We start from the raw sequence: 12,802 nt of genomic DNA, 5'->3' as shown, positions 1-12,802 counted from the left end.
AGATTAATGTACCATGATTGTTTTATTTTTATTTTTAGCTTTCATTTTTTAGATCGTCAAGAATAAGGACCTGTTCCATGTCTTGGCCTTTGTGACCCATGGAAGGGCCATCTGGTAAATATATAATGTTCATCACTAGCTTTTCACCCAAGTTTCTCTCTATTCTAGCAGAGTAAAGATAAAGAGTGACTGAAAACTAAAGATGTTTTGGAGGAGAATCTTATTAATAATTAAAGCCTTGTTTGAGTTTCAACAAAGAAAGAGACAGGCTGAAAAATCAAGACTGGAGTGGTCATTCTGTTGAGAAACTCAGAATACTGCTGCATTCCTGGGTGATGGAATGCTGCTCCTGCACTTGGTTTAATTAGAAGCATGGCTAATGGCCAGACACTCAGAAGAGAGATTATAGATTCATTAATTAGGGTCATGTTTACACCTCTATTGTCAACTATAATCATTTGTTTAACCCAGGGTCTCCTTGGTTTATTATGATTATTATTGCTTGGCTGGAGTTTTACAGTTATGAATGAGGAATCCATACATGAGCTTACATAACTTCAGCAAGAACCCTGCCTGCCACTATGTTTTAATATAAAGGAAGTTTCTCTTAAATATTTGTTTCATTCTTTAGTCATCATTTATTTCAGAAACATAACCTAGGCCCAATCAATAATCCATTAATAGTTGCCCCCGTCTACTGACAGGTAACCTACTTTGAGAATATCAACAATGACCATATCTCATACTTTAAACATTTTCTAATTTTCCAAGGGCTTTTGGGATTATCAGCTCATATGCCAATATGCTATGAAATATAACTTGGCCATATAAAGGAAGATATATCTAAGGCCCTGTAGAGATACAGTAGTAAGATTTGGAGACATGTGATGGGCTGTAAATCTACTCTTGCTTTGCTTTCTGTAGGTCCCTGAAGGCTTTGCTGGAGAATTGGGGATTACAGAAAGAGAAAGAGAAAAAAGATAAGATTCTGCCTATATCTTTTTGGAGACTATCTAGTTTCCTTGTCTTATGATGGGGATTGTGGTATCATAGGGTGTCATTACTGATGAAGCATCAGAGTAAACCTGTGTAGGTCTGTTAAGGCCATATAGAAGTTGGAGGTGATGCCATTAAGAAACTACATGGACCAACCACTCTTAAGTCCTGAGAAGCTCCAGCAGCAGGCCCAGGGATTGACTTTATCTTTGCTTACTTTAAAAAAGTAAAATTTGATAGTTTTCTTCCTTGAACAATTTTCCTTTTCTGCCAAATCAAACCATCCTTGGTTAGGGTTATGGTGTTTCAGCTATCCCTTTCTGACTTGACTCAGCAATTTTTCAGAGCCATATCCAAACCAGGCTCTGATTTTTTTCATCCTTGGCCATGTGATCACAGAGAATCTCCCACAAAGTCAAGAAGGGAGGGATGGCAAGACAACAGTAAGTGCTCAGGAGTGTGAACAACTTGCTTGTACTATTAAAATGTTAATTCAGTACTTGCTTTGACCCTGGTTGTGCTTACACACACATGCACACACACACACACACACACATTAAGCAATATATAAATTATATATGTATAGCTATGTATACATATACATTAAACTATATATACACACTTATACATTAAGATATCTATATCTATCTATCTATCTACCTATATCTAAATGCCACAGTTTCCTGGGAATTCATGGCATATTATTCATCTCTACTAAGATCTAATGTCAAGCTATCAATTACTATCAATTACTAGCTTTACTCAAAACCCTAGGATTGTCCTCAGTAATTCACTTTTGGGGTTTGCCCAAGACACTACCAGCATCCCCACTTGCCATAGACATTTTGTCATCTCCCCTAGAATTCTGAGCAACTTTGGGACACAGGGCAGCGGAGCTTGAACTGTGGCCTGGGTTATTTGAAGATAGTTCCTTAGTTTGGGCTGGCAGCCTTTCAGGTCACTTGGTAAATGGACTGAAATAGCACAATCAAATTTGTTAGTGTGGCCTCTAAAATCAAAACAATTTTCAAGTCTCCTTTATAGTAGTGATAGAAATTTCAGCTTCTCTTTCATTTTGGAATAAAAATTCTGACAAAACCCAATCTCCTGAACTTCCTAGAAATATTCGTAAATTTTAGCATTTTAATTACTTTCAATTGTATGGTTAGTTCAAGGGCATTAAATACATTTACATTATTGTACAACTATCACCACCATCCCTTTCTTGAACTCTTTTTTTTACATCTTACCACACTGAAACTCCTTAACAATAAATCTCCATTCCCACTCCCCTCTGGTCCTGGCAATAACTATTCTACTTTCTGTCTGTGAATTTGACTGCTCTAGTTATACATGTGGAGTCATATAACATTTGTTCGAGATTGGCTTATTTCACTTAGCATAACATCCTTAACAGTCATACTTGTAGCATTGTCAGAATTTCCTTCATTGATAAGGTTGAATAATATGCCATTGTATATATAGATTATATTTTATTTATCCATTCATCTGTTAATGGACACTTGGTTTGCTTCTACCTTTTTGCTTTTATGAATAATGTTGCTGTGAATAGGGGTTCGCAAATATCTGCTTAAGTCCTTGCTTTCAGTTCTGTTGGGTACATGTCCAGAAGTGGAGTTGCTAGACCATATGGTAATATTATTTTCAATTTTTATAGAAACTACCATATTATTTTCCAAAGTGATTGTACCATTTTACATGCCCACCAGCAATGCACAAGGATTCCAATGTCTACGTATCTTTGCTAACACCTGTTATTTTCTGTTTTTATAAACCATGCTAAGGGGTTGATTCTGATCCTTTTAGGTCCTCTTTATGATTATTTGGTCACAGTAGTGTAGTTTGGCTTTGGTGCAGAGACCAATTACCCACACATCTGAGTATTTCCTTTGCCTTAGGATACTTGTCTCTGCTTAATGGACATGACATTTTTTGGCTAAGAAAAAGTCTTTGTACACCAGAGCTGGAGTTTGTAAGTTACCAAAATCAAGTTGTACCTACTTTAGGCCACCTATCTCTTTTGGGACTGATGATCTTATGGTGAATTAGTCATTACTAAAAATTCCTATAGTTGAGACAACTCTAATAACTATGTAGGCTGAACTATTATAATGACTGTATTTTCCTTATTTGTGGTGATAATGAGCTACTACTTGGCCTGCAATCTTTCCAAAACCATTTAAAGCTTTGATTAAAGATGCTGGAGCTCTTCTCACTAATATACTTTGACTTTGTTATTGGCTCATTGGGATGTGTTTTGTAGTTATAGGTCAGAAGATAATTATGAGTTATTAGAATGAAACATGAGGAGAATCAACTCTTCAAAAGAGTTACATGGCTTTCAGGCAAAGCTTAACAGCCTTATCAGGGAAAAAGGAAAGTCAGCTTCTGCTCAAGTATACAGGAATTATTCTAAATGCTCTTAATGCTCCCATATATATCCCCATTCCAGTTCTCAGCTTCCCAGTCATCTCTAATCAGTGCCCTAACTTTCACATATGGCACCTCATAAGGTTGTGAATTCAACTGTTGTAAATTGACAGCCCATAGGATCAAACTGTGAAATTGTTTTTATCTGAGCCCTGTGCCTGCAAGACATAAGAGATTCTTTTCACAAGGTCATAGAAAGTCCTTGAGCTTCATTAGGAGACTTGAGCAGAAAACTTAACAATTTGATCTTATTATTCTTGCTCTTTGTGCTCTCTAGAAGTGGCCTCTTTACTGCATACTCTTTGATTTTCTCATATCATCTGTATTTTTCCAAAGCAGTGGCCATTCCATCTCCCGAAGCCTTGACTTCAATGAACACCATATTCTAAGCAACCATAGACAATAATTCAATTGGCTATTTCAACGCTGCAAGCCATAAATTGCCAAGTTATTATGACTCAATATGACATAGATTTTCACTGCTCTTTGTTTCAACTGGACCCAGTTCTCCAATTTCACTTCAGATTCCTGGATATCATTGTTTGGTACCAATTTCTGTATTATTTAGAATTTTGGTTACAAATAACAAAAGCCAATGAAGTTTACTTAATATAACATTTTTAGAAAAACATTGCAGATAAGAATGGCTCCATAGGTATGTGACCAATGCAGCCACACCAGGCTTCATGTTCAGAGGCTTGAGGTTTAATGCTCTGTAGCCACCATCTTGAAATTATTAACATTATCTTTTAATTTGTGTTTTGTAAGTGAAGTCTGATGGGACAATGGAGCAGGTGCCATAGGCTTGGAGCCTTGGCTCACATGTATTGAATGAATGACCAATGAGTGCATGCTGAGTGCTTAATCCTTCTGATAGCATGAGTTAATCCAATCTGGAGAAACATTGTTTCATGCCACATGGAGGCTAAACTAGATCCATCTGTGCCCAGGGGCACCACACACTTCTGAACACGAAGTCCAATCATGTTACGCCACCTCACGACCTTACCCTCCCTTCTCAAAATTGTCCTTCAGGTTTTGAGCAAACACCTCTTCAGGGCCCCAAAGGAAATATCTCACCAAACACAGAACATCTTAAACTATCAGGTGGAGATTGCCTCTCAGATTGCCTCTCAGGGCACTTCCTCCTCCCTGGCCCCAGACATTCTCCTCCTCAAGTCTGATGGAAACATATGTGACAACATGCCCAGCCCGCTGGCTTTATTTCACTCTGTTTCTGCATTTCCCCATATCCTCTAATCCCTTTTATCTCCAAACAAATTTGTACGTAGGCGTCTAAAGAACTGGTATGAACCCTGCTTGGTGTTTTGTTTTGTTCTTTACTCCCTCAGATAATTTTTTAGTTTCCAGCTTCCTGCATGTCTCCCCACCCCACCCCCCACTGCACCCCTTCTCCCCCACACTGTGTGAGGGCTCCAGGTTCCCGAACCATAAGTTCTTGATCTCCCTGACAACTCAGGACATATCTTGTAAGATATCCCTGTGACAGGGATGGTAGAAGCATTTGAAGAAACAGTTAACTCTTTCAGGCCCTGAGGTTCTGCATCAGGAAATCAGCACTTCCTTACCTGGTAGACAATGTAGGTGGGACACTTACCATGCTCAGGGGGACAGATCTTGCCTTCTGTGTTATGGTTGGCTATTTTCTACCAAGTGCAGTATCACTTCTAAAGTAATGCTTGGGGATATGACTGAATGCCCTAACTTTTTAGGTTTCCCTAGGCTTCCATATAGTCCAGCCCCCCATGCTTTTCCCACAAACAGTAACTTTTTGTTAACATAAAACATAAATAACAATTCATCTCTTGTTATTCACAGTTGCATAATATATTTATATCAACTTTCACTAAATTTTAATACTATGTGAGGAAACACAAACACCTAGTGATAGTGGAGTATCTTTCTGACTAAACTTCCTGGCTTCTTGTTGGGAATCAGAAAGAAGGTAGCCTTCAGGATACAATGAGTCAGAGTGAAGAACTAGCTGTCCTGGAGCTCTGGAGCAGGTGTTGCTCCCACATCTGGCCCTGGGAGTGCCTTGGAGTAAAAATTAGTCCTAGAGAGTAAGGCTGCTTTCCCTCTCTTCCCCTTTCTCCTTTAGGTGCCAAGCATCCCTACTCTGATTATCTGGCTAGCACTATGATTTTATTTCTCTTAGCTGTTCCTAAAACCTACAATTCTTTCACCTTCCCATCTTTGCAGAACTGGGCTCACCTCATTAACAAAAGAAAACAATTTTAGGATCTCCTGCTTTAAGTGCCCCAAAAAAGAAAGGGAAAGTAAACGGAGGAAAGGGAAGGAAGGAAAAGAAAAAGAGAGAGAGAGAGAAAGGAGGAAGGGAGGAAAGAAGGAAAGCAGGAAGGAAGGGAAGGAGGGAGGGAGGGAGGGAGGAAGCGAGGATAAAATCTATACAATATACTGACTCTTAGGGTCAAACCCTGGAATGATATCCTTTCAATCAGAATTCATTTCCTTGGTGCTTGAGCTCTTGTATTGCTTGCTTAGCCTACTCTGATACACATAAGAATATGTAGCCTACCTTATTCAGAATTCTGAAGATTTCTTATTAGCTAGTTCTGGCTCCTTGCCAGGTGACATTTCTTAAAGAGACTCACCTCATTTTGTCTTCTGAAGATTAAAAAAATTGAACATTAATGAAGTTTTTTTTAGAAGAAAATGTAAAAAACAGACTCACTGTAAGTCAAATTTCACAAATTTTAATTTGTTACCAGAAAAATTTAAAATACAATAAAGAATTAGTGTGTTTTCACTGTTCATTAGACCTTGAATTCTTTAAACATTAGGTTTAGGGGTGAAGGAATCAACTTAATTCATTTTTGCTTCCTTGGTATCTAGCAAAGTACTAGGCTCATAAGGGATGCATAAATAAGTACTTTAAAAAAGATTCCCCATCATTTCCTCTTTTGTTCCTTCTCCTTTTCTCTCCCTCCTTCTTTTAATGTTAGCAAAAGACCTAAAATGAGCCAAGGGTATAAAGGAAGGAAGGAAGGAAGGAAGGAAGGAAGGAAGGAAGGAAGGAAGGGAAAAAGACAGGTAAATGGCCACTAGATTGTTATTTGATGGGTGTCAAAAGTCCCACTTACTGCTAGGCTTCCTGGGAGACAAAGGGGGCTAAAACTTTTTTTCCTGTTATCATATCAGCATGATTGACTTATCACACTCAGGCTAATGGAAAGAACCCAAGGCATGTACATTTCTGTGGTAATAAAGTTGGAAGGACGATCTGTGGGCCTTTCATACTTACCTGCTTAGGCTTCCACAGCAAAATGCCCTCGACAGAGTGGCATAAGTGTCATTTCTCCCAACTCTGGAGACAAGAAGTCCCAGATCAAGGCGTTGTTCATTAGTTCCTGGCAAGGGCTCTTCTGACTTGTATATGTACGGTATGTCTTCATGTGGCCTTCTTTTGGTGTATACGTGCAGAGAGAGAGACAAAGACAGAGAGAGAGAGAGAGAGAGAGAGAGAGAGAGAGAGAGAGCGAGCTCTCTAGTGTCTCAGGAGGACACTAACTCTTTTGTATCAGGGATCCACCCTCATGACCTCATTTAACCTTAATTACTTCCATAGAGTCCTCCTTTCCAAACACAGCCATAGTGGGTGTTAGGGCTTCAACATAGGAATGGGGGTTAGGGAGGGGACACAAACATTCAGTCCGTAACACCCCTGACATGTAGGCATTTGATGATGAGGATGAAGTGTTTACAGAAAAGGAAGAAGCAGTAGGAGTGTAAACATTTTTCAGTTTGTAATTTTGTTCTAGGAACTTTAGCTTCTTCAGCCACCAATGCCTTTGGAAATCTGGTAAAGAATTAGAAATAACCAGGTTGTATACCTGAAACTAATGTAACAATGTGTCTACTACATTCAAGTAAAATTTAAAAAAAGAATTAGAAAAAAGGAATAGGTTATATTTAAGATTTTAGGTGTAATGACTGATTTTCTTCCCTGAGTGCCTTAACTCTTCCACATACCCTTGAATGCACAGAATTCCCAGGATTGAAGCAACCACTCTCAATCCTGTTGCTGGAAGTACAGAAGTCCAGAGGTCTTGCTCCTGAGAGACCAGCACAGGGAAGAGCCAAATTTTACTTCAGCAGGGAACCACCTGGCCATTGTTCAGTCCCTCTGTTCTTGTACATGTAAAGCTCTGGAGAGGTTGCTTTTGGTCAATAAGTTACTTTTCCTCCACTCTCTCCCACCAATGAATCCTAGTAATGACTATATCTCACCTGAATTTTCTTTAGTGCCAGTCTTCAAAATAAAATATACTTTATACTCTCTCGAAGCCGGGCTATGGAGTCTGGAAAAAACTATGGATGATGTTAGTAATGCCTAGAGAGTTATAAAACTTTGTAAGTGCAAAACCAAAACAAATCTATGTAGTGGAGAAGTCCCAAATCTTCTGCCTCAAGCAAGCTTCCTGCTCCCAAAGTGTGTATTGTAGTCTACTGTGGTCGGGAGTAAAAGGCAAAGCAATTTCACCCTGACATACCACAGAGATCACCAACTCAGCCATAAGAACTGTCTCCAGGAGCTAGAGAGTGGCTGGAATGGTTTAGACTTCCCAGACTGGGAACTCAGACCAAAAATTGTCATAAATGAGAACATTTGCCACCTTGTCTGTCATTAGCCCTCTTTGCCTCAGAATCAGACTTTCTATTCTGGGTAAAGTGAAGATTCCATAAGGAAGGAAGCAAGAAACTAGAGAAACTGTACAGAAAAACAAAAGAGAAGGTAGTCCTAAATGAAATGCAAAGTGTTTTAACTCTTTCTGGTTTAATTAATTCCTTTACTTAAAAGTAGTAATTGAGCACCTTGTAGGTGCTGAACTAGATGCTGACATACAGTGGTGAGATCATATAGACACATCCCTTGCCCTCTTGAAGCTTATGGTGTAGTGGGAGCACAGACATCAAACAAGAGATTTACAAATTTGGTTACATGGAATGAAAACATAGGATACTACAAAAGAGTATTGGGGGACTTAGTTATATTGAGGGGATCCAGGGAGACCTCTTTGAGGAAGTGATATTTTCAGTTTGTTACCAGAAGAGTGTGTGTGTGTTAGGCAGAGTGGGAAGAGCACATTCCAGGCAGACAAGGGAATAATGAAGCCCTTAGAAGAAGTGCTTGAGAAATGGAAGAAAGACCAATGTGACCAAAGCATGACAATAAAATAAGTGGTAGAACTAAGATTGGAGGGGTGGCCAAGGACCAGATTATGCAGGGCCTTTGGGAGCAAACAATGAATATTGGAATTTTACTCTGATGGTTCTAAGGTGGGAAGAATAGCACTTAGACTTTAAAGGGAAGAAAGGATGGCAGTGGGGAGACCAGTCATGAAGCCATTGACACAGTACAGATGAAAGATGTTAGCAAATTGTGAGTGAGCCTGAATACAGAAAGAAGTGAATAAATTTAAGTTATGCTTTGGATGTATAATCAACAGAACTCAGGGATGGATCAGATATCACAAATTGGCAAGAGAGAGAAATCAAGAACTTTCTCAAGATAGAGTTTATCAAGATGGGATTAGAATGATTTGGGGAGGAAAATCAGGAATTTGTTGTTAACTGTCAGATGCATGTGCAATATCAAAGTAAAGATGTCAAGGAGGCATTTGGATATATAGCTCTGGAAGTCAGAGAAGTGAGCTGGGCAGGACATCTGAAGGCCACTGTCAGCATGCATATGCAAATGCTCTTTAAAGCCATAGGATGACCCAAGTATCAGAATATAAAGTAAGAAGAGAAGAGGATCCAAGTCTAAATTGCAAGAACTCCAGTATTTAAATCAAAAAGGTGAATATGTGGTACACGTTCTTTTATTCCCTCTCCCTCATCTAGACAAATATTTATAATTAATTATGACTTTCTTTCCTACTGAGTCAAAATGCAGAATTCAATTTGTTCTCAACACAACATTATAGAAACCTCTGCCAAAAGATTGGTGCTTGCAAAAGAGATAAAACCTGATTGATTTTCTGGCTTTTGTTCAATGGTTACTAAAGTTTTTAAGAGTGAAAATTTCTCTTTAACTTCAAAATATTTAAACAAGCCCACATAATGTGGTTTTGCTTTTATTTATTTAGCCAAAAGACTACTTATTGTTCATAAAATGCCATAGTAGCCTATAGTCCTAGGGGTCCTAGCTCCACTGGTTGGGAATTACTTCTCTATAGCGGCGATTCTCATAGTGTAGTTCTCAGACTAGCAGCCTCAGCATCACCTGGGAACTTGTCAGAAAGGGAAATTCTAAGGCACCAGTCAACACCTATTGAATAAGAAACTGGATGACTCATTTGGTTAAGTGTCTGGTTTCCAGTTAGGTCATGATCTCATGGCCTGTGAGTTTGGCCCCACGTGGGGCTCTGTGTTGTCAGTTCAGAGCCTGGAGCCTGCTTGGGATTCTGTGTCTCCTTCTCTCTCTACCCCTCCCCCACTCATGCTCTGTCTCTCTCTGAATCTCAAAAAATGAATAAACATTAAAAAGTTTTAAAGAAACTGTTCTAATAAGTTCTCAGAGGAATTTTTATGCAAGCTAAAACTTGGCAACCACTGCTCTAAAGGTTCCTAGAACTAACTAATCCATTCTTCTACAGAGAAAGTTAACTGACTTCTTCAATCTGATCACTTTAATTTCCATCAGGAACTATATTGGGTTTTCAAAAATTTACTGCATTCTTTGTGCCTAAAGTTCCTGGGAAAAAAATTGAAGGTGCTTAATAAATATGTGCTGAAACAGTGAATGGCCAAATGAGTGAACTCTCACTCTAGTATTTGCAGGAGGAGAAAAGTAGGGACTGGATAAGTTAGTCCCTACTCTCAAGAAGCTTAGAATTTCTTGGTGACAACAAGGTCAAAACAGTTCCTCTGCCCAACACTAACTCTATCCAAACCATATTGTAATTTCATTTGGGCATTAGATGTTTCTTAATACTAGAATCATAAAGGTATAAGGGACATTCAGATAGCCATATTACCATCCAGTGAGTAAACTGAGCCCTAGTCAGGTCAAGTAGTTCACCCCTGGGCACACAGCTAATGATAGCATTATATCTCCAGCTTATCCCAGCTTATAGAATGGTGAATGAGGAGCCAGACAGAGTCCAAGTCCTCTGCCTACTAGCTCGGTGATCTTGGGGAGGTTTCTCTGAGTTTAAATTTCCGCATCTACAGAATGTGAATAAAAATACCTGGCTGACATAGTGATATAGAATTTAAATGAGATATTGTATACCTTGCAAAATTAATTTTAGTTTTCTTCCCTACTGTGGTAGGCTGAAAAATGGCCTCCAGAAGATATCCATGTCAAATTCCCAGAACCTGTGAATGTTACCTTATTTGGAAAAAAGGTTTTTCCAGATGTGATTGAGCTAAGGATCTTGAAAAAAAGGAACTTATCCTGGATCATCCAGGTGGGCCCTAAATATATTCACATGTCTACTTAACAGACAGACACACAGAAAAGACAGGCACACAGAGGAGAAGGGGATGTAAAGGTGAAAGCAGAGATTGAAGTGATGCCATCAAAAGCCAGAAAGGCCAGGGCAGCCACCAAATCTGGAAGAGATGGAAGGATTCTCCCTAGACACCTGGAAGGAGCCCATCCCTGCCAGATTTTGGACTTCTAGCTTCTGTAACTGTGAGAGAATAAAGTTCTATTGCTTTCAGCACTGAGTTTGTGGCACTTTGTTACAGGAAACTAATATACTTACAAAACAGGAGTGGTAGTTAAACACCCTTGAAGTCCTCTTATCTCACTGCTATCTTGGCGCTCTGTCTCTTTCCCTTGAATGTAGGGCTGCAACTGTCCCAGAGACTAACTTTCAAACACAGTGATTGACAGTGGATGTTCAGCACAGGTCTTCATGCCTTTAAGGAGAGGAGGCCAGAAGAGAAGAATGTACACTGCACGGGGCTTGAAGATAAGGGCAGCTCCAGATGCCATGCATATTCCTATCTGGGCCTCAGAAAATTTGTTCTTGGGACCAAATACCAACAACAAGATGAATGGTGTTAGTTGAACATACCCAGTCCCTCCACAGAAGAAAAGGCTAAGAGAAACATCCGCCGTAAATTTTGTACAGCTATCAGAAGAATGGCTGGAATCTCTTGAAGTTGAACACTAATGAGTTAAAGGGGAATCACAGATGACACTATTTGGGACTTTTGGCTGCTTCTATAATGGAGGTTGGGCAGAGGTAGGGTGGGGAGGTGGGGCAGGTGGTGGATACTGAGGAAAGAATCCCATTTCTCAGCTCAAGAGAAATAAGTCTAGGAGGGCAAGATACTGACCTAACTACCAGCCCAACATGGAAAATAAAGATTTACTTTGGGGGATGACATATTAGCCCATTCACTGAAGAGCACAGTGAAGTCAGTATACAGTTTTGAACACAACACACTGGTTATCTGTCTATGGATTTTTTGAACCTTCAAGATCAACATTTTTTATTCCTTCATTTTTGTATCCCCTCTTTCCTCATTACATTCCTTTTGAACAAATTTCCTTTTCTACTTCTCAAGGATCAAAAGTATCCCTCTGCTAATTGCAAGACTTTTCTTTACCTTTCTTTAAAGAATGTATAGGAATTTTTCCAGATCAACTTGATTGCACAATCCATGCATATGTGTGTGTGTGTGTGTGTGTGTGTGTGTGTGTGTACAGCTTGGTCTATAGCTTTCCATGTCCCTTGTTAACAAAAGAAAGCAATCAGAATTTGTGGAGAAATATAGAAACCTGTATCTTTCTATGTCCTCCTAGAGAATGGGAGAGTCTCCCTATAATTTTAGAATTGGCTTCCTTTTGAATACAATTATTTCATGCTAAAATATCTTATGATTATATTTTTGGTGGCTCTCCTGCTCCTGGATTTTGTGGCTTCCTTGAATTTGCTAAGTTATCCTGCCCTCCACACTTTGACAGTGTGTGCAAATACTAAGTGGCCCAACTACTAATATTCTTTGCTTTTTTTTTTTTTTGTGTCCATTACAGGTGAAGTAGGAGAATTCTCTGGTTGGCTCTTAGATCATTAAGGCTACCATACTTTGCATCATAGATGTGTGCCCTTACCTCCACTTTAAAGAATGATAATAAAGGCACAAGCAAGTTAAACTTTTTGCTAGATTTCACTTAATAAAAATTAAATTTTAAGGATTTGAGTTCTGGCTACTACAGTCCTCCATAGTATCTTCTGCTGGGAACACCAGGGTTCAAAATCTTAGTTAAAATGGTTAGATATGACAGTATCCCAACGTTATTGAAGGCTTTCAACCTATATCTCCTATACCATTTATGTAGTGGATTCTA

Source organism: Suricata suricatta, chromosome 10, assembly GCF_006229205.1.
Source record: "Suricata suricatta isolate VVHF042 chromosome 10, meerkat_22Aug2017_6uvM2_HiC, whole genome shotgun sequence".
NCBI classification, from domain to species: domain Eukaryota; kingdom Metazoa; phylum Chordata; class Mammalia; order Carnivora; family Herpestidae; genus Suricata; species Suricata suricatta.
Note: the sequence above shows the minus strand (reverse complement) of the source record.